Source organism: Rhinatrema bivittatum, chromosome 17 (assembly GCF_901001135.1).
Source record: "Rhinatrema bivittatum chromosome 17, aRhiBiv1.1, whole genome shotgun sequence".
Classification (NCBI taxonomy): domain Eukaryota; kingdom Metazoa; phylum Chordata; class Amphibia; order Gymnophiona; family Rhinatrematidae; genus Rhinatrema; species Rhinatrema bivittatum.
This window is the reverse complement of record NC_042631.1, coordinates 57,612,195-57,640,177: the sequence shown is the minus strand read 5'-3', so window position 1 is coordinate 57,640,177 and position 27,983 is coordinate 57,612,195. Positions and strand designations below refer to the sequence as shown.

The window sequence follows — 27,983 nt, the reverse complement described above, 5'->3', positions numbered from 1 at the left end:
GTAGCTTGCTTGTGGCGGTTACTACCTCAAACCAAATAAGCCTGATATTTCATTTTCATTGCATATCCAGCATAGCTCTCTGCTTCAACAGCAGGGGGGATGAAGAAAAGAGGGTTTATATTCAGACAACAACCAACAAGGACTAAATTGCACAGGCTGGGTGAACAAATAAGCCTGGGAGTAGCTTGCTTATTGCGGCGGTTACTACCCCTAACCAATTAGGCTTGATACTTCACTTTGATGCAGCTCCAGCACTGCTCTCTACATCAATGGTGGGGGTGGAAGGAAATTAGAACCAAAAAGTTACCAATAAGGGCCCTGAACTCAGCAGTCAGAGTAACATATAAGTATGAGAAAAATAAGTGTGAAAGTTTGCTGGGCAGACTGGATAGGCCGTTTGGTCTTCTGCCATCATTTCTATGTTGCACTACTGGCCCCCATACGGGTAAGGAGGGCAATTTGGTGGGACACCCAATAGATGGATGATGAATAGAACCCACTGGTCTGAGGTTACCCTAGGCCACTGGTTCATGAAGAACCGCAGCCTGCCCCTGACCATCGCCCCGGGTATGGGCAACTGGCCGATACTCCCTGTGGCTTTGTCAAAACCCCTGTCCCCAGGTTTGACCAAGGAGCCAGCTGGGGCTTGGGATATCTCTGCTGCGTGGAATAGCTGCGAGAGCTCTGCTGATAAGGACGGGATAAAGGAGGCAGAGAACATTTATTATTTATTTTAAATCTTTTCTATACCGTCGTTCGGTGGGGACCGTCACAATGGTTTACAGTAAGGCACATAAAAGTAAAGATACTAAAATGTGTCAGTTTACACAGGTGCCATAAGGTTCAGTAACATAGTTTGTAATCAATGTTAATTGGTAAATGTGATGAATCATGTCCAGGTCTCTCTCTCTCTCTCTCAGTTTTTGAGTATAAAACTATCTTTATATTTGTAACTTATCCTTTAGTGATGAGCTTTCTATTAAAAACTACACACTTAGTGATTACTGCAGTGTGTGTGGGGGGGGGGGGGGGTTTAACTGTTCGTACTTTGCCCTTCCCTGGCTTCTATTCTCAATTCTCTTTTTGAAAAGCTTGTTTAAAGAGCCAGGTTTTTAAACATTTTCTAAAGGACACACATCTTTAGCTAAAGAAATACTTCCTTGGCCCCTGTCTCAACGCCCTCCTAGGTGAGAAGGACAGGTCCAGAGCACTGGCAGAGAGTTGGTGTACATTTCCCAGAAATATGAGCCAGACAGTTGTCACACTGTTGATATTACTGTACTCCTCATTCATTGGCAACCCTGCTTTCCCGTTCTTGCCCAGCATGTGTATCTCCCGCTTCCGGGAGATACACATTTCACTGAGGCCAGCTGCTCTAACATTGATAACCAACACATATGAAATTTCCAGGAAGTGCTCATGTATCACAAGAAGAAAATGCTGCCCACAAATTTCCGTCAGTGTTTGAGCATGCCTTCTCCCGTCTCTGCTCTTCCCTGGCTATTCCTGCCTTCTGCCAGCACAAGGATGTGAATCAGCTCTCGTGGCAGGACACTCGAGGTAAATCGATGCAGCTGCCCATAGTACCTCTGTCCCTGTTCCCATCCCCCCTCCCCTGCTTATCTCCGCAATCTCAGAACTAGCATTCCTTGTGACCTACTCTTAAAACAGGGCTTCCCAAACCTGTCTGGTGACCCCACAGCCAGTTAGGTTTTTAGGACATCCACAATCAATGTGCATGACTAAATTGTATGTACTAGGAGTGAAACAGAGGAGTAAACTGGTACAGCAGCAAGCCATGAACAAGGAAATCCAGGATTCAAATCCTGCTGCCTCTCCCTTGCCTCAGGTATAAACTTACTGGCCGATACAATAAAATGCACTTGTCAGAGCGCACTTTAACCTCCAGTTTATGCAAACTTTACTGCTTATGCAGCAAGGAGATGTGCTCACATAACTGTGCAAAACCCATGCTAATGAAGGCATTAGCTATTAAGCCTGTGTACCTTTCGGCACTGGGGAGTAACGCCTCGTCTGAGGAGAAGTAAAGTATACAGAACTAAATGTTAGTCTTTAGGCAGAAGCTGTACTTCTGCTGCCAGGATCTATTCTTGGAATTTTATATGTGCAGAAAATGCTTTATGCACATAAAATATAATTGATGTATCTTATTTTTTGTTGCAGCTTTCTGTAGTTCCTTCTGCTTAGTATCACAACAATATTAAATAGGAGGAACCAAAACACCACCAGCTCTGGGCTGGCATTGATTTTTGAGCGTTAAAATGTGCGATTCAGGCATATGTTTTTTTTAGATTGGGGATACTAGCTAATAGCCTCATCAACATGCATTTGCATGTGATGAGTGCTATTAGTTTTGCAGGGGGGGGGGGGGCGTGAAGGTGGATGGCTATTTTGGATGCACTAATCCCCTTATCACATAAAAGGGTTGTGGATGCCTGTCCAAGCACGGGTTACATAGTGCGCTCAGCTGAGCGCAGGCCCCTTTGTGTGTGCACTAAGCCTTCTCTTCATACACATTTTTTTTGTTTCTGTGCATTTTTTAAATTCCTACTGCATCGGGAGCTAAAAACAAAACAAAACATATTAGCCTGTGTTAGGAAACTCTGCACTGAATTTCAGTATAGTTTTAAAGCTCAGCTTTTTGCATCAACCCCTTAGATTGTGAGTCTTCTGGGAACAGGGAAATAATTTCAGAACCTGAATACAATCTGTTTTGAAGTGCCTGAAAGGCACAATGTAAATCAATAAATAGATCTCCAATATATGCAAATTTATCTCATGCATAATTATAGTGGATATTCTGAAACCCAACTGGCTAGGTTTGAGAAGCCCTACCTTATGTTGGGCAGACGTAATAAAACTCATGCTAAATTAAGAGTTAACAATTTTAGCATGGGTTTTACTTAACACACACAGTAAAAACATGAGGCTCCACGGAATGCATAGAAACACAGAAACATTGAAATGATGGCAGAAAAGGACAGTCTGCCCAATAAGCTTTGCTGTGCCGTGTAGGTTATCCCATGCTTATCTGTTTGCCAGACCATAAAAGTCAGGGCCCTGGTTGGTTGCTGTTTCAATCCAGTTCCCCTTTATGCCTTGCTGTTGAAGCAGAGAGCAATGTTTGAGTTGCATCAAAGTATCAGTCTTATCGGTTAAGGGTAGTAAACGCCGCATCAGCAAGTTACTTTGTACACTCTTTTCTTCATTTCCATCCTTTAGCCTTTAGGGGTCCACAGTATTTATTCCATGCCCTTTAGAATTCTTTTACTGCTTTGGTTTTCACCACCTCCTCCAGAAGGGCATTCCAGGCATCCACCACCCTATCTATGAAGAAATATTCCCTGTCGTTGGTTCTGAGGTGTCCTCCTTGAAGTTTCATTTCATTTCATGACCCTAGTTATAATAATTTCTTTCCAGCGGAAAAAGTTTGTCATTTGCACATCATTAAAAATGTTTAGGTACTTGAAGGGATATCACCCTTACGCCTCCTCTCTTCCAGTCTCGCATCATAGGTTTTCTGATACTGACCCCACATCATTTTGATAGCCCTTCTCTGAACTGTCTCCATCCTGTCCCTATCCTTATGCAAACTGAGCAGGAGAAAAGAAAAAAAAAAGCACACAAAAAAAAAAAAAAAAAATGTAGAGATTACTTACCTGATAATCTCGTTTTCCTTAGTGTATGCAGATGGACTCAAAACAAATCGGTATAGTGTGCTCGTGCTAGCAGTTGGAGACTGATCTGACGTCAGCACGGGTACATATACCCCCACAGGAAGTGCAGCAACTCAGTAATCTTCCTTGCAAAAGCTTTATGGATATATGTGTGACTGACCGATTGATTAAATGAACATGATTACCCTAACCAATTGATAGTAGCTGGAGACCGCCAGTGTTCTCAACCAGAAGGCGTCGACACCCGGCAGGGTGGATGCCCTATATAAGAAAACATGGCTTACCGTGAGTCGGTGAATCCCCATGTATACCGGCAGCCGGGCAGGATGCTGAGTCCATCTGCCTACACTAAGGAAAACGAGATTATCAGGTAAGTAATCTCTACATTTCCTAGCATGTAGTAGATGGACTCAAAACAAATGGGATGTACAAAAGCTATTCCCGGACTGGGTGGGAGGCTGCCCGAGGTCCGTGCAGGATTGCCCTCGCAAATGCTGTGTCCTCCCTGGCCTGGACGTCCAGACGGTAGAATCTGGAGAAGGTATGGAGGGAGGACCACGTTGTCGCTTTACATATCTCTGCCGGCGACAGCATCCTAGTTTCTTCTGCCCAGGAGGCCGCCTGCGCTCTGGTAGAATGAGCCTTGACCCGTAGAGGTGGTGGTTTTCCCGCCTCTACGTAGGCCGCCTTTGATCCAGCGGGCAATGGTTGCCCGTGAGGCCGCTTCCCCTTGCTTCTTCCCGCTGTGAAGGACGAACAGGTGGTCCGTCTTTCGTACTGCTTCTGACATTTCCAGGTATCTGGACAGCAGCCTGCCGGTGTCGAGATGGCGCAGTATTCGACCTTCTTCAGACTTCTTCAAACCTTCCGTGGTTGGCAAAGATATGGTTTGGTTGAGGTGGAAGTGCGAGACTACTTTGGGTAAGAAGGAAGGAACCGTGCGAAGATGGATAGCCTCTGGAGTGATTCTGAGAAACGGATCACAGCAGGAATAGCGCTTGTAGCTCTGAGATGTGGCGTGCTGAGCAGACGGCCAGCAGGAACACCAATTTCAAGGTTAACAAACGGAGGAACAGGCCTCGAAGGGGTCTGAAGGCGGGTCCCGCTAGGAATTCCAAAACTAGGTTGAGGTTCCACAGGGGCACTGGCCTCTTCAGTGGCAGGCGAATGTGTTCGACTCCTTTCAGGAAACGTGAAACGTCTGGGTGTGTGGCGATGCTGTTGCCGTCACTCCTGGGGCCGTAGCAGGATAGCGCTGCCACCTGAACCTTGATTGAATTGAGGGATAGACCCTTCTGAAGCCCATCCTGCAGGAAATCCAACATTATGGGGATTTTAGCGGCATGCGGATTGGTGCTACGAGTCTCGCACCAGGCTTCAAATACTCTCCAGATCCTTATATAAGTTAGTGATGTGGAGAACTTGCGTGCTTGGAGGAGTGTATCTATCACCGACGCCAAGTATCCCCTTTTCTTCAGTCGAGCCCTCACAATGGCCAGACCGTAAGAGAGAATTGAGCTGGATCGTCGTAGAGGATGGGACCCTGCCGCAGCAGGTCCTTGTGAGGAGGCAGGGGTAGAGGATTCCCTGCCAGCAGTCTTCTCATGTCTGTGTACCAGGATCTTCTTGGCCAGTCCGGGGCCACTAGAAGAACTAGGCCTCTGTGCCGCTGAATCTTGTGTATAATGGTGCCCAGCAGGGCCATGGAGGAAAGGCATATAGCAGGATCCCCTGAGGCCATGGCTGCACCAAGGCGTCGATCCCGTGGGCAAGAGGATCTCGCCTGCGACTGAAGTATCTGGGTACTTGAGCGTTGGACCTGTCCGCTAGTAGGTCCATGCCCGGAGTCCCCCACTGATCCACAATCATCTGGAAAGCTGTGGGCGACAGCTGCCACTCCCCCGGGTTTAGGCTTTCTCTGCTGAGGAAGTCTGCCATGGTGTTGTCCTTCCCGGCGATGTGGATGGCGGAGATGTCCTGGAGATTTGTCTCCGCTCAAGCCATCAGGGGGGCTATTTCTAAGGATACCTGTCGGCTTCTGGTTCCGCCATGTCGGTTGATGTATGCCACCGTGGTGGCGGTGTCCGACATCACTCTGACTGCTCTGTTTCGAAGTCTGTGGGCAAATCGTAGGCAGGCTAGCCTGACTGCCCGTGCCTCTAGTCCAGGGGTCAGGAACCTTTTTGGCTGAGAGAGCCATAAACGCCACATTATTTTAAAATGTAATTCCATGAGAGCCATACAATATGTTTAAAACTAAATACAAGTAAATGTGTGCATTTTATGTAAGATCACACTTTTAAAGTACAATAAGTCTCTGAAAATATTACACCAGGCCTTAAGACACCAATACATCTCCTATTAGGAAAATGGACCAAGTCAGGCTGCTATAGAGTCCTACACAGAAACTACATGCCAGCAGAAAACCTCACCTGAATCACGTGCTGTCCCTCACCTAACATAGAATAAAGAGACCAAAACGCATAACTAGAAGCATGCAGAAAAAACTGAATTGGAAACTGCAACAAGCCAGTCTCTGTATGCAGTGTAACAAAGGAAAAAAGAAACATCACCCATCCTTATAAAACAAATCAAGAAATATAAAATCATCAGCAGTAAAACTGTACTAACAAAAAGAACATATTTCAAAACAGCTGATGAGTGGAATATCCAATAATTAAAAATTCATATAAAACATTTCCAGATACCAACAAAATATTTCAAAATAGCAGACACAAAGACCCAGTAATGAAAAATAATAAGGATACAAAAATTTTTTTGCTCTGCATTTATTTTATTTATTTATTTAAAATTTTTATATACCGACATTCATCCAGGATATCACATCGGTTCACAGTGTAACAAAAACAAACGCCAGGCATGGCGCTTTACATAGAACAAATGAAACAAGTTAACAAATGAATAAATGAGGGAGTGAATAACAAGGGGAAATTTGCATTAAATAATCAACGAGATTTTTTTTTTTTTTTTTTAAATATACATATGTACAAAATGAAGACACTAAGAGATATGCAATTTAGGAATGCTAGGAGGAGAGGGGAGAATGGCGAGCAGAGGGAAGGGAAAGAGGGGAGGAGGGGGAACCTGGGAACGTTTGATATCCAGGTGTCCTGAGATTGTTCTGAATTAGCAGGAGGAGGGGTGGTTTGCTTGGAACTTTCTCCTCTCTCAGTCACATACCAGCGCTCTCAATGACACACCTATACACACATGCTCTCAGTACTCACATATATATATGTTTTTTCTCTCTCACTTATATAGGCTCTTAATTACACATTTACACACATGCTGTCTATCTTTTCACGCTTACCCACACACACACAGGCTTTCAAACACACACATACATGCTGTCTTTTTCTCTCACACACAGACTCTCATTCACATGCTTACAAACATGTCCTCTCTTTCTCTCATTTACACACAGGCTCTCAATCACATACTCACATGCTCCCTCACCTAAATCAGCTCTCAATCACACACAGACACACATGATCTCTCTCTTACTTATACACACAGGCTCTTAATCATACATACACATGATTTCTCTCACACACAAAGGATCTCAATCATAGACACATACTCTTTCACACAAACAGGTTTTCAATCACAAACTTACACATACAGGTTCCCAATGGTAAACTTACATTCATGCTCTCTCTCTCTCTCACAGGCAGGCTCTCAATCATTCACATACATGCAATCTCTCACACTCACACAAGTGGAGAGTATCGGGTGCGTGCGCGGCAAGAAGAGGCCACGCTAGTGCGCTCGGCATCGGCCCAAAGAAAAGAAGACTGCAGCGCGGCTCGGAGGAAAATGAAGAGGTTCAACCGCGGCCGATGGGACTCCGCCTCCGCGAGGACTGAAAATGAAGAGGCTAGCGTTGGGAGGAGGCTGCTGCTGCTGCGAGTTCCCGGGGTGGGGGAGAGAGAGAGAGTGAATGAGCGAGCAAGCATGTGTGTTTGCTCACTCATTCACTCTCTCTCTCCCCCACCCCGGGAACTCGCGGCAGCAGCAGCAGCCTCCTCCCAATGCTAACCTCTTCATTTTCAGCCCTCGCGGAGGCGGAGTCCCATCGGCCGCGGTTGAACCTCTTCATTTCCTCCGAGCCGCGCTGCAGTCTTCTTTTCTTCAGGCCGATGCCGAGCGCACTAGCATGGCCTCTTCTTGCCGCGCACGCACCCGATACTCTCCACTTCTTCTTCCGCCGCGGGGGGGGGGGGGCGGGAAGAAGAGAGCACACCAGTGCCGCTGACTCCAGCTGTCCTGCCGCGTTCCGCCCGGGCGGAGGACGACCGGGGAGCAGCTGGGTCAGCGGGAAAGTGTGGCGACACTTGTCTGCGAGCCAGATGCAGCCCTCAAAAGAGCCATATCTGGCTCGCGAGCCATGGGTTCCCGACCCCTGCTCTAGTCGTTAGTCGGTTGATGTTCCACCCCGACTCTATGTTCCACCGCCCTTGGGCGGTTAGTTCTTCGCAATATGCTCCCCATCCGTTCAAGCTGGCATCTGTAGTGAGCAGAGTCCAGGTTGGGGAGGACATTTTGGACCCCCGGCTCGTGTGGCCAGGCTGCAACCACCACCATAGCCGATTCCGCACTCTGGCTGGTAGGGGTAGGTATATGGTGTAGTTCTGTGAACTTGGGCTCCACCGAGATAGGAGGGCGCGTTGTAATGGTCTCATATGAGCCCGCGCCCATGGTACCACCTCCAGAGTGGATGCCATAAGGCCGAGGACCTGTAGGTAATCCCAAGCTGTGGGCCAGGTGGCGCTCAGCAGGGTCTGCAGACGATTCCGGAGTTTTGATCTCCTCTTGGAGGTCAGGCTGACCTTGTCTCCCTGGGTGTCGAATCGGACTCCTAGGTATTCCAGCGACTGAGCAGGCTGTAGGGAACTCTTGTTTGTGTTGACTACCCATCCTAGGCTTTCTAGAAGAGATATAACTCTGTTGGTTGCCTGGTGGCTCTCCTGCGGTGATTTTGCCCTGATCAGCCAATCGTCCAAGTAGGGATGGACGAGAATTCCTTCCTTCCTGAGTGACGCCGCCACTACTACCATGACCTTGGTAAAGGTCTGCGGCGCGGTGGCTAACCCGAAGGGTAAAGCTCGAAACTGGAAGTGTTGGCTCAGGACTTTGAAGCATAAGTAGCGCTGGTGATCCCAATGGATTGGGATATGCAAGTAGGCCTCAGACAGATCCAGGGATGTGAGAAACTCCCCTGGCTGTATCGCACTTTTGACTGACCGCAGAGTTTCCATGCGAAAGCTGGGGACCCGTAGGTGTCGGTTGACTGACTTGAGGTCCAGGACGGGCCTGAAAGTGCCCTCTTTCTTGGGTACTATGAAATAAATGGAATAATGCCCAGAATTTATCTCCCATGCAGGCACTGGGATTATGGCTTTTAGGGACAGGAGCCTCCGCAAGGTAGTTTCCAGTGCCGCCCTCTTGAGGGGTGGACAAGGTGATTCCATGAACTTGTCCGGAGGGAGCCGAAGAAAGTCCAGGTAATACCCTTCTCGGATGATGGCGAGGACCCACTGGTCCGAGGTAATCTCGACCCACCTGCTGTAGAATAGGGTTAGCCTGCCCCCTATGGCTTCTTCCCCCAGATGGGTCGGCTGATTCTCATTGTGGGGTGCGGCCGGGACCCGAACCAGAGCCGATTCTCCTCTTGTTGTGCTTGGTCCGAAAGGACTGGTTCCTGGTCTGAGAACGAGGTGCTTGGTAGCGAGCCCTGTAAGGGTTGAAGCGCTGAGAGCTTCTACCTCTGGATGGCCTAGGAAAATGGCGCTGGCTCCTCCTTGACCTGTCTTCTGGTAGACGGGGTAATAGAGAGGCGCCCCATTTATCAGCCAGTTTCTCGAGGTCGCTGCCGAAGAGGAGGGAACCTTTAAAGGGCATTCTTGTGAGGCGGAGTCGGCCGACCAATTTCGTAGCCAGAGCTGTCTCCTGGCTGCCACTGAGGAGGACACTCCCTTGGCTGCTGTACGGACTAGGTCGGAGGCTGCGTCAGTAAGGAACGAGAGAGCTGATTCCATTTCTTCTCCCGGGGTGTTGTTCCTAGCTTACGATAAACAGGAACGCGTCACCATGGTGCAGCAGGTCGCAATTTGCAGGGACATGGCTGCCACCTCAAAGGCTTGTTTCAGAATGGCGTCCATGCGCCGGTCATGTGCATCCTTGAGGGCCACCCCCCCCCCACCGGAATGGTGGTGCGCTTCACAATTGCGCAAACTATGGCGTCTACCTTAGGGCACGCCAGCAGCTCCTTGGTTGCCGGGTCCAGGGGGTACATGCCAGATAAGGCCCGACCCCCTTTGAATGAGGCCTCCAGCGCATTCCATTCCAGATCAATTAGCTGTTGTGCTGCTTGTAGGAGGGGAAAATGGTGAGCCGTTTGGCGCAGGCCCTCTAGCAGAGGGTTCATCCTAGGTTCCCCTGGGGTGCCTTGGCCCGGGATAGCCAGCTCCGACAGGCATTGAGGGAGATCCTCTTTAAGAAAGAAGCGTCTCATGGTACGATACGGTTCTATCCCCGAGGGAAGCTCTCCCTCCTCGGGGGGGCTCGCCCTCTTCCGCAGAACAATATGAATCCCCATAAGTGGGGCTTCCGGTATGTATGGGTCTGTTCGGGGATCAGACTGCATCTTGACAAAGGCATGAATCCCCTTGAATAATTCCACCCAGGAGAGCGAAGCAGTTTCTAGCCTTAGGGGCACCAGGTCTCTCGGGTTCCCTGGCTGCTCACCACTGCCTGCTAGGTCCGGGGTGTTCCCTGAGGAACTGGCAAGTACGCTGGGCTGGGACAGGCCCTGGCCTGGAACTCCCAGGGCCTCCTCACATTGGGCACATAGGGAGTCTGCTTCCTCGGTCTGTGTGGCTCTGAGGTGGCATGCTGAGCAGAGGCCTAGAGCTCTTATGCCTGATTCTGGAGGTGCCGGCTCTGCGGACGCATGGGCTCTCCTACACTCCATCTTGTCTGTTATCCCTATGCGGTGCGCTCCCAGCCGGAGTATGCACCTTGTAATATGCGCGGAAGATGTGTGCCTACTAATGTGCGCGTATCCCCGTGCGCCTATCTACGTGCGCTTTGCAGCGTGCGCCCATCAACGTGCGCCTTTTATCAAATATGCGCCCAATTATTTTCGGGTGCCTAACATATGCGCCCGTGGCCTGAGCGATAGAGCGAGGCGACGAACCAGGGAAATGGTGACGGCGAGCAGGTAGAGAAAATGGCGACCTCCTTGGCGGGCTGCTATGTAGGCAGACCCCGCTAATCCTCGCTTCCTCGGAGACCCACAAGTAAGGATGTACGCCTTACCTTGTCTTCGGCGCTTCCCGGCTGCGGGGGGGGGGGGGGGGGGGGGGAGAGGGTGATTACCGTCACCCGCCGCGCTCGAGGAAGTGCACCCACTGCCTCTAGGCCGCGCCCGAACTCGTCTCGCTCGGGGGTCAAGTCCGCACCGGGACCGAGGCTGCCTCTGTGCCGTGCCCGAGCCCTTCTCACTTTGGGGCTAGGTCCCTGCCACGAATCTGCCACCGGACCGAGGCTCTTACCTCCGAGGGACCACGGAAATCACCTCGGGAAACTCAACTGGGGAGGGACCGAATGTTATCACCGCAGGAGTGCGGGGCTCGTCTTCAGGTAGGATCCTTCAATGAATTTAGTCGTTAGAATTTGAAAAACGCTCAGCAAGCGTGAGGTAGCTCCAAACTGCTTTGGAGACGGAAATTACTGAGTTGCTGCACTTCCTGCAGGGGTATATGTACCCCATGCTGACGTCAGATCAGTCTCCAACTGCTAGCATGAGCACACTATACCCATTTGTTTTGAGTCCATCTGCTACACGCTAGGAAATCTGAGTTAACCTGAAAAATTCACACCAATGCAGGAAAGTGCTTTAGAAAGCACTTTAAAATGGGAGGAGTGCGACTAAAATGACCTTGCATTCAAGACTGGTGCTGTGCATCCTGACTTGGGCACAATCTTATATGTATGGACATTTGGGCATGACACGTCTACTTAAATCAAAGGGTAAGTTCTCTGGGGGTACCTACAGCTGAACAGTACACACTTTGATATTGTGCATCCGGAGTTGTTTGGCTGTAGATGCCGCCCCACAGAGCTTACTCTTTCATTTTACTTGGTGCACATTGCCAAAATGACTTTGCATGAGAGAGTGTGTCCAAGTCAGGATGCACAGTGCCAATCTAGCATGCAAGGCCATTATGCCAAAGTGCCAGTGTCTAATGCTCAGCTGTAGCTATCTTCCCCACAGAGAAACATAGAAATGACGGCAGTAGACCAACGGCTCATCCAGTCTGCCCAGCAAGGTTACGCACTTTTTTTTTCTTTTTTCTCATATTTATCTGTTACTCTTAGCCCTTAATAACCTTTTGGTTCTGTTTCCCTTCCCCCCTCCATTAATGTAGAGAGCAGTGTTGGAACTGCATCTAAGTGAAATATCTAGCTTAATAAGTTAGGGATTGTAACCGCCGCAATAAGCAAGCTACACCCATGCTTGTTAACCCCGACTATGTAATTCAGTCCTTGTTGGTTGTTGTCTGTATATAGATCCACTTTTCTTCATTCCCCCCTGCCACTGAAGCAGAGAGCCATGCTGGATATGCATTGAAAGTGAAGTATTTTTTTATTTTTATTTTTTAACATTTTTCTATACCGACCTTCATAGAAAAAAACAGTATCAGGCTTATTTGATTTGGACTAGTATCCGCTGTAACAAGCAAGCTACTCCCTGCTTTTTTGTAAATGGAAATCTTATTTTTTATTCCAATATTACCTCTTGCCGTTGAAGCTTAGAGCAATGTTGGAGTCGCATAATTGTGTATGTTTATTGAATAAGTGTATTATCTCCGGTAGTAGCCATCATTCCTGCGAGCCACCCACTCTTCATACACATCCTCTAGACTTTATGGAACCAGAGTGTTTATCCCACGCTCCTTTCAAATCCTTCACAGTTCTGGTCTTCACCACTTCCTCCGGAAGGGCATTCCAGGCATCCACCACCTTCTCCATGAAGAAATACTTCCTGACATCGGTTCTGAATCTTCCTCCCTGGAGTTTTAGATCATGACCCCTGGTTCTGCTGATTTTTTTCTCCGACGGAAAAGATTTGTCGTTATTTTTGGATCACTAAAACCTTTCAAGTATCTGAAAGTCTGTATCATATCACCTCTGCTCCTCCTTTCCTCCAGGGTGTACATATTTAGATTCTTCAATCTCCCCTCATAAGTCATTTGATGAAGACCCTCCATCCTGTCTCTGTCCCTTCGGAGATGCGGTCTCCAGAACTGAGCTCAGTACTCCAGGTGAGGCCTCACCAAGGACCTGTACAAGGGGATAATCACATTCCTTTTCTTACTCTATTTTCCTCTCTCTATGCAGGCTAGCATTCTTCTGGCTTTAGCTATCGCCTTGTCACATAGTGTCTAATGATCTGAAGTCAGCGAAACAATCACCCCCAGGTTTCTCTCCTGCTCCGTGGACATCAGCCATTCACGCCCCCATCGAATACAGTTCTTTCGAATTTCCACACCCCATATACATGACTTTGCACTTCTTGGCATTGAATCTCAGCTGCCATACCTTCGACCACTTTTCCAGCTTCCTTAAATCCCACTTCACTCTCTCCACTCCTTCCGGCGTGTCCACTCTGTTGCAGATCTTAGTATCATCCGCAAAAAGACAAACCTTACCTTCTATCCCGTCCGCTATGTCTCTCACATAGATATTGAACAGGACCAGTCCCAACATCGATCATTGCGGCACTCCGCTCAACACCGCTCTCTCTTCAGAGTAAGTTCCATTTACCATCACACATTATCGTCTGTCCATCAACCAGTTTGCAATCCAGGCCACCACCTCGGCACTCACTCCTAAGCTTCTCATTTTATTCACCAGCCTCCTGTACGGGACCATATCAAAAGCCTTGCTGAAATCCAAGTAGATGACATTGAATTCTCTTCCTTGATCCAATTCTCTAGTCACCCAGTCGAAAAAGTCAATCAGATTTGCTGACAGGATCTTCCCCTGGTGAATCCATGCTGCCTCTGGTCCAGCAATTCTTCAGACTGTAGATAGTTCACTATTCTCTCTTTCAGCATCGACGCCATCACTTTACCCACCGCTGAAGTGAGGCTAACCGGCCTGTAGTTTCCAGCCTCCTCTCTGCTCCCACTCTTGTGAAGCGGGACCACCACCGCTCTTCTCCAATCACTCGGCACCACTCCCGTTTCTAGTGATATGTTGAACAAGTCACGCAGCGGACCGCCAGCACAACCTGGGATGAGCCTCGTCAGGCCCCATGGCTTTGTCCACTTTCAGTTTTCCCAGCTCTTTCCACACATTCTCCACTGTAAACGGAGAATCATCTACTCCACTCCCCTCCAGTTTCCTGTTAACTAGCGACGGTCCTACACCTGGGTCCTCTTTAGTGAACACCGAACTTAGATTTTATTTGCCTTGCTACAACAGGGTAAGCACCTACAGCTAAACAGTATTCACCAGCACTGTGGCCTGGCATGTGAGATTGGCACTGTAAATCATGACTTGGGCACAATCTCACATGCAAGGCCACTTTGTTAAGGGGTGAGATGAGAATAGGGAGATTGAGTGGAAAGGAAGGGGAAGGGAAAGGGAAAAGGGTAGGAGAAAGGGAGGTAGGTAAGGGAGCAAGACTGCATATGGGGTGATCTGAATAGCAGAGAAGTGTCAAGGTGTGTGCATGGCTGAAAGTAAATGAAACTGCTTCATCTGACAACTCTGGAAATTTAACTTCTGGGTCTGAGGTAGAGTAAAATAAACTCATGTTGTGTGGCCTGTATTTTTTTTTTGTTTTTTATAACTGTGCCCAGTGTGGTAGAAGCAGCAATAGAATAGCACTTGTCAACAGAAATGTTATTTACTCTCTCTCAGTCCAAGAAGGAAGATAAATAAATATACAGTATAAGCTCTCCGGGGAGGGTATTTTCAATTGAACAATATGCACTTTGGCACTGTTTGCATTTCAACCTTTGAGTAACTTTCAGCTGTAAATACCTATCTCAGACCGCTTACACTGGAAATTTAACTCTTTCCTGGGTCTTAGGTGGAGTACCAGACTGGACACACCAGCAGAGAACACTGGCCACCAGAAATAGGATTTATTTCCACCTCTGACCGAGAAGTTCAATTTCCAGCATAAGTTCTCTTGGGCTGGGCAGCCACAAGTTTTCCTACTTTTGCTGAATATCTGAACAGCACTTGCAGAGCACCAAAGTGAGTATGGTTCAGTCATTGGTGCACACACCACAGAACTTCTACTTTGTTCAGCTAGCTATTGGTGCCTGCCAGTGAGCTGCTGCAGTCAAAAAAGTAAACAGAATATTAGGAAGGGAGGTATCCTCCAATAAGGGCGAGCAGTAAAGGGCGACGGACAAAAGGTGTGCCAAAAAAGGCACAGCAAAAAAAAAAAAAGGGTACGCCACAAAAAGGCTCGCCTTAATAGAGGTGCGGACTGATAAGGGTGCGCCCGTCGCTGTTCCAGACACAAACCCAGGCAGAAAGTCTACCCCCTTTCCTCAGTTCGAGAGGGCTAATGTGCCAGACCCAGGCGCTCTCCTGGATCGCTGAGTGGAGGGGGCACACACCCCCTCGCCCTTATTAAAACACGCCTTTTTGCCCGTCGCCCTTATTGACGTAAATCAGGAAGGGAATGGTGAATAAAACAGAGGATGTCATAATGCCTCTGTATCGCTCCATGGCGAGACTGCACCTTGAGTACTGTGTACAATTCTGGTCGCCGCATCTCAAAAAAGATATAGTTGCACTGGAGAAGGGTGATCAAAATAAAGGGGAAAGAACCACTTCCCTATAAAGGAAAGACTAAAGAGGTTAGAGGTGTTCAGCTTGGAGAAGAGACTGCTGAGGGGGATATGATAAGACTCTAGAACAGGTAAATGTGAATCTATTTACTTTTTCAGATAAAGGAGGACTAGGGGGCACTCCATGAAGTTAGCAAGTAGCACATTTAAAACTAATCAGAGAAAATTCTCTCACTCAATGCACAATTAAGCTCTAGAATTTGTTACCAGAGGATGTGGTTAGGGCAGTTAGTGTGTCTAGGTATAAAAAAAGGTTTGGATAAGTTCTTGGAGGAGAAATCCATTAACTGCTATTAATCAAGTTGACTTGGAGAATAGCCACTGCTATTACTGGGCCAGATTGACAAACTAAAGAGTAGCAAATCACCTGGACCAGATGGTATGCATCCTAGGATACTGAAGGAACTAAAAAATGAAATTTCTGATCTATTAGTTAAAATTTGTAACCTATCATTAAAATCATCCATTGTACCTGAAGACTGGAGGGTGGCCAATGTAACCCCAATATTTAAAAAAGGCTCCAGGGGCAATCTGGGTAACTATAGACCAGTGAGCCTGACTTCAGTGCCGGGAAAAATAGTGGAAACTATTCTCAAGAACAAAATTGTAGAGCATATAGAAAGACATGGTTTAATGGAACACAGTCAACATGGATTTACCCAAGGGAAGTCTTGCCTAACAAATCTGCTTAATTTTTTTGAAGGGGTTAATAAAACGTGGATAAAGGTGAACTGGTGGATACAGTGTATTTGGATTTTCAGAAGGCGTTTGACAAAGTCCCTCATGAGAGGCTTCTAAGAAAACTAAAATGTCATGGGATAGGAGGTGTTGTCCTTTCGTGGATTACAAACTGGTTAAAAGACAGGAAACAGAGAATAGGATTAAATGGTCAATTTTCTCAGTGGAAAAGGGTAAACAGTGGAGTGCCTCAGGGATCTGTACTTGGACTGGTGCTTTTCAATATATATATATATATATATATATATATATATATATATATATATATATAAATGATCTGGAAAGGAATACGATGAGTGCGGTTATCAAATTTGCGGATGATACAAAATGATTCAGAGTAGTTAAATCACAAGGCAAGACTGGAAAATTGGGCATCCAAATGGCAGATGAAATTTAATGTGGACAAGTGCAAGGTGTTGCATATACGGAAAAATAACCCTTGTTGTAGTTACTCGATGTTAGGTTCCATATTAGGAGCTACCACCCAGGAAAAAGATCTAGGCATCATAGTGGATAATACGTTAAAATAGTTGGCTCAGTGTGCTGCAGCAGTCAAAAAAGCAAATAGAATGTTAGGAATTATTAGGAAGAAAATGGTTAATAAAACAGAAAATGTCGCTCCATGGTGAGTCTGCACCTGGAATACTGTGTACAATTCTGGTTGCCACATCTCAAAAAATATATAGTTGCGATGGAGAAGGTACAAAGAAGGGCAACCAAAATGATAAAGGGGAATGGAACAGCTCCCCAAAGAGGAAAGGCTGAAGAGGTTAGGGCTTTTCAGCTTGGAGAAGAGACGGCTGACGGAGGATATGATAGAGGTCTTTAAGATCATGAGAGGTCTTGAATGAGTAAATGTGAATCGGTTATTTACACTTTCGAATAATAGAAGGACTAGGGGGCATTCCATGATGTTAGCAAGTAGCACATTTAAGACTAATCGTAGAAAATTCTTTTTCACTCAATGCACAATAAAGCTCTGGAATTTGTTGCCAGAGGATGTGGTTAGTGCAATTAGTGTAGTTGGGTTCAAAAAAGGTTTGGATAAGTTCTTGGAGGAGAAGCCCATTAACAGCTATTAATCAAATTTACTTAGGGAATAACCACTGCTATTAATTGCATCAGTAGCATGGGATCTTCTTAGTGTTTGGGTAATTGCCAGGTTCTTGTGGCCTGGTTTGGCTTGATGGACTCTTTGTCTGACCCAGCATGGCAATTTCTTATGGCATTAGTAGCATGGAATCTACTTAATGTTTTGAGTTCTTGCCAGGTACTTGTAACCTGGATTAGCCACTGTTGAAAACAGGATGCTGGCTTGATAGACCCTTGGTCTGACCCAGAATGGCAACTTATGTTCTTAATGTTCCCTCCAAAGAGTGACTAGGTGTCTGCTAATTTTTGTTTGTGTGTAAGCATCAATTTTTTTTGAACCAACAATTTCTGAATACCAGTATTGGCATTGCATTTCTGTATATAGCACAAAGAAAAATTTATGTGAGCTACCTGTGAGTGACACTCCGAAATGTATGAGCGATCGCTCACATGCTCAGCTTAAAGGGAACTATGGTGCCTATCCCAGAAAGCTTACACTTTGTTCCACTAGCTGTAGATGCCTGAGTTTACACTTTGATTTTACTTGCCATGCCTTTACAAAATGGCCTTGAATACAAGAATGTGCCCAAAAGATGGCATACACAGCACCAATCTTGCACGCAATGCCTTTTTGGCAAGGCAAGTCAAGTAAAACCAAAAAGATGAATTTTAAAAGACCAGTACATGCATCAGTTGGGGGACATGCAAAGAAATTGGGCTCAAGAACACCAACTTTATTTTAAAAAGCATCCAGTTATGCGCATAAATGCCACAGTATGCACCTCTCAAAAATTGCCAAAAAGGAGCAGGGCATGGGCATGGTCTGGGAGAGGCATTCTGGGGTCTGGCCAAGAGATGAGCGTGTAAATACTTACGTGCCGGTGCACACCAAGGTCCCCTGCTATGTAACTTTACTTCTGCTACGGATAGGGGCGGATTTTAAGAGCCCTGCTCGCGTAAATCCGCCCGGATTTACGCGAGCAGGGCCCTGCGCGCCGGTAGGCCTATTTTACATAGGCCTACCGGCGCGCGCAGACCCCGGGACTCGCGTACGTCCCGGGGTTTTCGGAGGGGGGCGTGTCGGGGGCGTGTCGGGGGCGGGCCCGGTCGTCGCGGCGTTTCAGGGGCGTGTTGGGAGCGTTTTGGGGGCGGGTACGGAGGCGTGGCTACGGCCCGGGGCGGTCCGGGGGCGTGGCCGCGCCCTCCGTACCCGCCCCCAGGTCGCGGCCCGGCGCTCAGGAGGTCCGCTGGCGCGCGGGGATTTACGTCTCCCTCCGGGAGGCGTAAATCCCCCGACAAAGGTAAGGGGGGGGTTTAGACAGGGCCGGGCGGGTGGGTTAGGTAGGGGAAGGGAGGGGAAGGTGAGGGGAGGGCAAAGGAAAGTTCCCTCCGAGGCCGCTCCGATTTCGGAGCGGCCTTGGAGGGAACGGGTTAGGCAGCGCGGCTCGGCGCGCGCCGGCTATACAAAGGGGTAGATTTTCAGACGAGCGCGAATAGCCTACTTTTGTTTGCGCTCCAGGCGCAAACAAAAGTACGCTGGATTTTAGTAGATACGCGCGTAGTCGCGCGTATCTACTAAAATCCTGGATCGGCGCGCGCAAGGCTATCGATTTCGTATAGCCTGCGCGCGCCGAGCCGCGCAGCCTACCCCCGTTCCCTCCTAGGCCGCTCCGAAATCGGAGCGGCCTAGAAGGGAACTTTCCTTTGCCCTCCCCTCACCTTCCCCTCCCTTCCCCTACCTAACCCACCCGCCCGGCCCTGTCTAAACCCCCATCCTACCTTTGTCGGGGGATTTACGCCTCCCTCCGGGAGGCGTAAATCCCCCGCGCGCGAGCGGGACTCCTGCGCGCCGGGCCGCGACCTGGGGGCGGTTACGGAGGGCGCGGCCACGCCCCTGTACCCGCCCCCAAAACGCTGCCGACACGCCCCCGAAACGCCGCGACGACCGGGCCCGCCCCCCCCGACACGCCCCCGACACGCCCCCTCCGAGAACCCCGGGACTTACGCGAGTCCCGGGGCTCTGCGCGCGCCGGGAGGCCTATGTAAAATAGGCTTCCCGGCGCGCAGGGCCCTGCTCGCGTAAATCCGCCCGGTTTTGGGCGGATTTACGCGAGCAGGGCTCTGAAAATCCGCCCAAAATCAATAGCCTTGCGCGCGCCGATCCAGGGATTTTAGTGGATACGCGCGGCTCCGCGCGTATCTACTAAAATCCAGCGTACTTTTGCTTGAGTCTGATGCGCAAGCAAAAGTAGGCTGATCGCGCTTCTTTTAAAATCTACCCCATAATGTATAAGTCATAAAATAAAAAGATAGAGTCATTTCTGAGGGGAGTGTACATTATCAAACCAGGTGGGGTTGGATGATCTAGTTATTAACTGGGCATGGCATGGGCGCACGCCCATTTTAAAATCCTCCACTTAACGGGGTAGAAGTGAGATTTGCATGCCCATGCACACCCATTTAAAATTTGGCACACACGTGCGCACGGCCAGGCTATTTTATAATATGAGCACAAATTATAAAATCACTACGTTCCTGGACGTGGGCTGACGTATGCGTGCCAATGTGTGCCTGTGTGATTTGAAAGTTATAGTCCATGTGTAAGCTCTCTGGGGCAGGCAGCTACATCTATCTGGACAAAGTGTAAACTCCTTGTGGAACAGTAGGCCAAAGTCAGGATGCAATGTGCCAACATACTGTTTTCATTGTCGGTGCTCGCCTTGAGAGTTTACAATGGAATTATTAAACTCCTGAATCCGAGGTGGAGTAAAATGTGCTTTAAACTATCTGCCCTTTCTTTAATGCACCTCCTTGAATTGGTTGGGAATAGATAATCTAACTGTGTAGATGCGCACAGGCTGTGAACCTCACACATATGACAAAACATAGTGCACACAAGAAATCCTGACATTATTGCATTTTACTGGCTCTTAACTCACAAATTTGAATCCATACCTGATATAACGAAAAGATGCACAAAAGCACATTTTCAAAAAATTAGAGGGAAAATTGGCTAATACCTCCTTTTACATGGGATTTGTATGTTCCTGTGCTAATTTTAGAGCAGCTTTTTAACTCCTGTTTTAGTGCATATTTTTTTAGGAATTAAAACGCCTGTTAACGTGCCATGGAGAAACACATGCTAAAAGCAGGCGCAGATACGCCAGCGTCCCATATTACATCGGTCCCACTGAGACTGCCTTTCAGCACCCGCTTTGATCCATCCTAAAATGAGATTTCCCACGGTCACACAGCGCTACACAGAGACAGGGCACCCCCTCACTGCCGTCCAATACTCCCAGACCCCATTCCCAAACGCAACCAATCAGCACTTTCTCGACACCTCAGGACCTCCTCCCTTATTTATTGATCGTTCAGACTCCCCTGATCCAGTGGACTACAAAACATAATAAAACAATAACCCAGATAAAACAGTAACATATTATCGAGGAAGCTTTCAGAGCAGTCTTGGTTTTATTAATTTATACCAATGCCGCGTTTTAAAGTCACTAATAAAAAGGGACCAGAATGCTTCAATGGTGAAGTGAAAAAAAGCACAAGTCTGTCTTCCTGAATAAAGCTGATGGCTGGCTGCACTATGGTAATCCCATTTTCACTGGCATGAATTGAATAACATTATTGTATTAAGAACTATATATCTGGCAATAAACGTATTGCTTTTAAGCTCACTCAAATGAAAAGATGCCGTTTAAAAAAAAGACCCGCAGTACTGCCCTTCCCACCCTTTGCTTTTTATGAGCTTCCCGCTCCCCCGCCACCAAACACTTACAGAAACTGCTGGGAACCGAAGGAAAGCTGCAGCCACCGGGCAGAAGAGCCAACGACTTCCTCCCTCAGCTCCCCGTCCTTCCTCTGCCTCCACCTCCCACTCCCTGCCCCCTCCTGTCTCACGCAGAGGAGGAGGACGAGGAGGAGGAGGACGCCGCCTCCTCCTGCGGTCTCAGGAAGTAGGTAAAAGGTCAGGAGCTCAGAATGAAAGGGGAAAGCACAAACCCTGCACTGTCTTCAACCCACACGCTCTGCTTTTATACAAAAGAGTCCCGTTTGTCCTTTTGTCCCTATCCAACATTCAGAGCTGGTAAACTTGCCAACTGTCCTGTTTATTTCTGGATTGTACAGATTTTTTAGGTAGAGGAAGGGCTAAACTGATTGGAAATGTCCTTATTTTAGCCCTTAGCTATTATACAATACAGTGTGTGCTTTGTATTCATTATGTGTTCTTAACATGAGCAAGCGCAACTCAGTAGCATTCCAACCCTCTCCCCCTTTGATAAAGTGCACTACACAGTAAATGGGATTAGGCAAGGCTGCAGTTTATTAACACCAAACCCGAGCCAAATCTTAACAGATATAAACAGCCCCCAATATCTGCCCCCCCCCCTCCTCCCCAGTTAACCCCACCAACCCTCCATGCAAGAGAATAATCGACCACCACCACCATGCCCCAGAGGTGGCCACTCTGCAATTCTTTCCTCCCCCTCCAACAGCAGACCTCCGCCACCAGCATGGGCCTCTAGGCCACATCCCAGCCATAGAGACCCAGCAACTCAAGCAGTGACTTCACTGCCGTTGCACAACCCCCAGCGTCATAGGCTCCCCCCCCCTCCAGTCCCCCAACACAATCAACAGTTCTATATATTGCAATCCCTTGGCTTGCGTTATCTGCCACAACAAGGATGCCTAAAACATCCTTGTCCCCTCACTGCAGCCTACTTATGAAACATAAAAGCAGATTCAAAAGCATCCTGAAGCAAGTTGTTAAAAATGTCAATCCCTAAATCAGATAGGTGCACCCTGTCCGATCAGAACAACTTCTCACAGTATTCCCATGACCACTTGTGCTTCACCCAAAAACCCCCTTGGGCTACCAACTACAAACCTATTTGCTTATTCGCTTTCTTAGCACCTTGCTTCCACAGAGGCAGCTCTCTAAATTTAGGCCTGACTAAGATTAGACCAACCCAACCTATTGCATCATAAAATGTTCATTAAACAACTTAAAATCTTTTCTTGCCACAGCAATACAAAAAACAAACTTTGAAATGTTTGTATGCTACTACTAAAACAAACTTTGAAATGTTTGTATGCTAATGCCAGAAGTCTAAGAAGTAAGATGGGAGACTTAGAATGTATAGTAGTGAATGATGACATAGACTTAATTGGCATCTCAGAGACATGGTGAAAAAAGGATAACCAATGGGACAGTGCTATACCGGGGTACAAATTATATCGCAATGACAGAGAGGAGCACCCGGGAGGAGGTGGGGCGCTTTATGTCCGGGCTGGCATAGAGTCCAACAGGATAAACATCCTGCATGAGACTAAATACAAAATTGAATCTTTATGGGTAGAAATCCCTTGTGTGTCGGGGAAGACTATAGTGATAGAGGTATACTACCGTCCACCTGGTCAAGATGGTGAGACGGACAGTGAAATGCTAAGAGAAATTAGGGAAGCTAACCAAATTGTTAGTGCGGTAATAATGGGAGACTTCAATTACCCCAATATTGACTGGGTAAATGTATCATCAGAACACGCTACAGAGATAACGTTACTGGATGGAATAAATGATAGCCTTATGGAGCAATTGGTTCAGGAACCGACGAGAGAGGGAGCAATTTTAGATCTAATTCTCAGTGGAGCACAAGACTTGGTGAGAGAGATAATGGTGGTGGGGCCGCTTGGCAATAGTGATCATAATATAATCATATTTGATTTAATGACTGGAAGAGGAACAGTGTGCAAACCCAAGGCTCTCGTGCTAAACTTTCAAAAGGGAAAGTTTGAGAAAATGAGAAAAATTGTCAGAAAAAAACTGAAAGGAGCAGCTACAAAAGTAAAAAAATGTCCAAGAGGCGTGGTCATTGTTAAAAAATACCATTCTAGAAGCACAGTCTAGATGTATTCCACACATTAAGAAAGGTGGAAAGAAGGCAAAACGATTACCGGCATGGTTAAAAGGGGAGGTGAAAGAAGCTATTTTAACCAAAAGATCTTCATTCAAAAATTGGAAGAAGGATCCAACAGAAGAAATAGGATAAAGCATAAACGTTGGCAAGTTACATGTAAGACATTGATAAGACAGGCTAAGAGAGAATTTGAAAAGAAGTTGGCTGTAGAGGCAAAAACTCACAGTAAAAACTTTTTTAAATATATCCGAAGCAGAAAGCCTGTGAGGGAGTCAGTTGGACCGTTAGATGATCGAGGGGTTAAAGGGGCACATAGAGAAGCTAAGGCCATCGTGGAAAGATTAAATGATTTCTTTGCTTCGGTGTTTACTGAAGAGGATGTTGGGGAGGTACCCGTAATGGAAAAGGTTTTCATGGGTAATGATTCAGATGGACTGAATCAAATCACGGTGAACCTAGAAGAAGTGGTAGGCCTGATTGACAAACTGAAGAGTAGTAAATCACCTGGACCGGATGGTATACACCCCAGAGTTCTGAAGGAACCTATTAGTAAAAATTTGTAACCTATCGTTAAAATCATCCATTCTACCTGAACACTGGAGGATAGCAAATGTAACCCCAATATTTAAAAAGGGCTCCAAGGGCGATCCGGGAAACTACAGACCAGTTAGCCTGACTTCAGTGCCAGGAAAAATAGTGGAAAGTGTTCTAAACATCAAAATCACAGAACATTATAGAAAGACATGGTTTAATGGAACAAAGTCAGCATGGCTTTACCCAGGACAAGTCTTGCCTCACAAATCTGCTTCACCTTTTTGAAGGAGTTAATAAACACGTGGATAAAGGTGAACCGGTAGATGTAGTCTACTTGGATTTTCAGAAGGCGTTTGACAAAGTTCCTCATGAGAGGCTTCTAGGAAAAGTAAAAAGTCATGGGATAGGTGGCGATGTCCTTTCGTGGATTGCAAACTGGCTAAAAAACAGGAAACAGAGAGTAGGATTAAATGAACAATTTTCTCAGTGGAAGGGAGTGGACAGTGGAATGCCTCAGGGATCTGTATTGGGACCCTTACTTTTCAATATATAAATGATCTGGAAAGAAATACGACGAGTGAGATAATCAAATTTGCAGATGACACAATATTGTTCAGAGTAGTTAAATCACAAGCAGATTGTGATAAATTGCAGGAAGACCTTGTGAGACTGGAAAATTGGGCATCTAAATGGCAGATGAAATTTAATGTGGATAAGTGCAAGGTGATGCATATAGGGAAAAATAACCTATGCTATAATTACACAATGTTGGGTTCCATATTAGGTGCTACAACCCAAGAAAGAGATCTAGGCATCATAGTGGATAACACATTGAAATCGTCGGTTCAGAGTGCTGCGGCAGTCAGAAAAGCAAACAAAATGTTGGGAATTATTAGAAAGGGAATGGTGAATAAAACAGAAAATGTCATAAGTTCTTGGAGAAGTTCTTGGAGAAGTCCATTACCTGTTATTAAGTTCACTTAGAGAACAGCCATTGCCATTAGCAATGGTAACATGGAATAGACTTGAATACTGTGTACAATTCTGGTCGTCGCATCTCAAAAAAGATATAATTGCGATGGAGAAGGTACAGAGAAGGGCTACCAAAATGATAAGGGGAATGGAACAGCTCCTCTATGAGGAAAGACTAAAGAGGTTAGGAGTTTTCAGCTTGGAGAAGAGATGGCTGAGGGGGGATATGATAGAGATGTTTAAAATTATGAGAGGTCTAGAACGGGTAGATGTGAATCGGTTATTTACTCTTTCGGATAGTAGAAAGACTAGGGGGCACTCCATGAAGTTAGCATGGGGCACATTTAAAACTAATCGGAGAAAGTTCTTTTTTACTCAATGCACAATTAAACTCTGGAATTTGTTGCCAGCGGATGTGGTTAGTGCAGTTAGTATAGCGGTGTTTAAAAAAGGATTGGATAAGTTCTTGGAGAAGTCCATTACCTGTTATTAAGTTCACTTAGAGAACAGCCATTGCCATTAGCAATGGTAACATGGAATAGACTTAGTTTTTGGGTACTTGCCAGGTTTTTATGGCCTGGATTGGCCACTGTTGGAAACAGGATGCTTGGCTTGATGGACCCTTGGTCTGACCCAGTATGGCATTTTCTTATGTTCTTAATAAAATCCTGGCAAGACCCCCCTCCCCACATCATTGGCCCCCAAATGAATGACCAAGAGCTCCAGCTGCCTTCTTCACCTGAACTGTTGCATGATCGTCTGAATTAACTAATCCCAGTTCATTCCACAGAGCTCCATCCAAATCACCTGCCGATTATCGACCTCCAAGCCCAAATGAATGCTGTAAGAACGGGACAAGGCCTGATGATGTGCCCAATGTATGAACGAGTGGCCCACAACCCAGGCATACCTGATCTCTATCCAGCACTCCCAAAACTCTGAAGGAAATACAAAATAAATGTTAAACCCCCAATGCCCCAATGCCCCTTTCTATTAACGAATGAAAGATGCATACACCCCAGACCTCCTTCTACCAATATGCTTAATGTATTTCTCGGACATACCCCTCTGCCACACTGGTGGCTGCACCTATGCAAAAAGAATGAGTTTTACAAACCTCGGTTCCAATCCAAATTCGAGATAACCAAGGCAAAACTCTTGCAAATTGAAAGCGAGTCAATGGGGAACCATCCTGATGCACCAAGAAAAGGCCCCTACTGCTGGCCTCAACTTCGCAAAAACCTGTGCCACTCGAACTGGATAGACCAATTCTTCAACCACCCTACTCAAACACACTGTTTGCTCCCTGCCCAACTGATCCACTTTTGACTTTTGAATAAGAAATTGTACCCCTTCATCTGAAATCTGCACATTATCCCTTAACAAACCTGACCTGTCCCATCGCATTTTCAAGTCAGCCACCAGTTCCCCCACTCTCCTAGCCCCAAAAAAGGCAATCAAAAAAGCAACCCGAAAGAGTACTGTTCATAATACGACCAGCACACAGCCGGTAGTCTCACCAAAATGACCTTTAGTTCTTCATACCTTATAGGCTGCTGTGTGGAACAAGAATAAAAGCACTGCCACACGCTCTCTATGATATCATTTATTTGCATGACGTCATGGTTCAAAGCTTACAGTTCTATACATATATACAAAGTCACATACCTGTCCATGGATATTAAGGTTTCCTCACCCCTCATACATCAGCCTGTCTGTGCGAGAAGTCTGGTCAATCAATTAGGTGAAGAAGGGGAATTTGCAGCACTTCATACGTCTATGAAGGCATTCCAATAGACGCCTGTTTCGCCGTTCCACCCCTCTGCTTTTATACAGTCAGGAAAGTTGCTGATCACTATGTTTTCCCTTGTGTCGTTGCCAACAGTTTCCAACAGTCGATAACAGTTGCTATCCCTGTGTTGTCGCCAGCAGCTGCTACCACAAAGCCTGACTTATCTCTCCTTTGGGCATAGGCTGGTTGATCAGGTCAGCGTGTCCCCGGCACAAGCAGCCAAAGTCTTTGTTGCACAATCAGTTATTGGCAGCAACATTTTCCTTACACTCCACCCCTTGATCAGCAAGTTTCCGACATGTATGCATAAGAGGCATTATGAACATTGATTGGGGTTCTCTGAGATAGGCGATGTACACGATAGGTGAGATAACAATTGCAGGTAAGGCACAAAATACTAATGATACAAAGTACTAGAATCTGATGAAATAGCCACTTGAGTGTTTGTTGGGCAGTAGGGGAGTGGCCAGTAAAAATATCCCACCATGAGTTATGGGTATTATCAACAATTTGTTGAATTAACGAATGTAATTTATCATTCAGGAACAAAGTTTTCAGTAACACAATATCGGTAGATTTATTCAACTTTGCTAGTATTTGTTGTAACTGATGAGATGCATTTATGGCCTTTTGCAGAGGCCGTAGGTCTAACAGGGGCATCTGTAGAAAGGTAGTCGATATATTTACCCCCGTAGAGATATTTAGTGTATCTTTAGCAGGTAAGTAATACGTGATATTATCAAACAAAAACACTGAAATGTTATATATACAACCACTAAAGGAGGAATTATAAACACAAACCACTTGAGGGGCAACTACGGTGAATCCGTGTACCTGAGCAGGTAATACCCATAAGTCGCATTCACTTGTGGAATGTTGCAAAGTGCAGTCTTCTTTAACACGAAAAATGGCAAGCAAAATGTCCTGACAGAAGGGGAACGCAATTATCTAAGGAGGATGTTCGATTATCCGGAAAGATCCATTTACCGGAGAAAGTTGGTTGGACCATTACAGCTCCTGAAGGGGACCAAACCTGAAATGGGAGTGCTATGAATTTACATGCTGTTACATTGGTGCCGTGGTACCATTCAATCAGCCCAGTACAATATTGATGGTTACACTTAGTTTGTTCAGGTCGTGGTTTCCATCCGATAGGATAGGGGATCAAATTTTGTACATATTGTTCAAACAAAATTTTCCATATAGGAGCGTGTTCAATATACAATTCTGTCTGGACGTATTGAATTTGTTGGGTAAGATAAAGAATTTGCAATCGAACTCACGCCTAATTGAACAATGTGGAAATATTTTTCATAGTTTGTAC

General features: G+C 46.6%; 1 protein-coding gene and 1 long non-coding RNA gene across 2 annotated transcripts in view; one reads left to right on the top strand and one right to left on the bottom strand.

Annotated features, from left to right (window-relative positions):
- CPT1A (carnitine palmitoyltransferase 1A) overlaps window positions 1-21,401 on the bottom strand; it is a 939,552-nt gene extending 918,151 nt beyond the window's left edge. The window contains 1 exon segment of the mRNA XM_029583120.1: window positions 21,222-21,401. The gene's annotated coding sequence lies outside the window, so the exon portion shown is untranslated.
- On the top strand, window positions 1,444-26,455 carry LOC115079497. The gene is made up of 3 exons (XR_003853298.1): window positions 1,444-1,560; window positions 14,827-14,996; window positions 25,658-26,455. It is a non-coding gene; the product is annotated as an uncharacterized LOC115079497 (long non-coding RNA).
- Window positions 26,456-27,983: the final 1,528 nt, after the last annotated feature.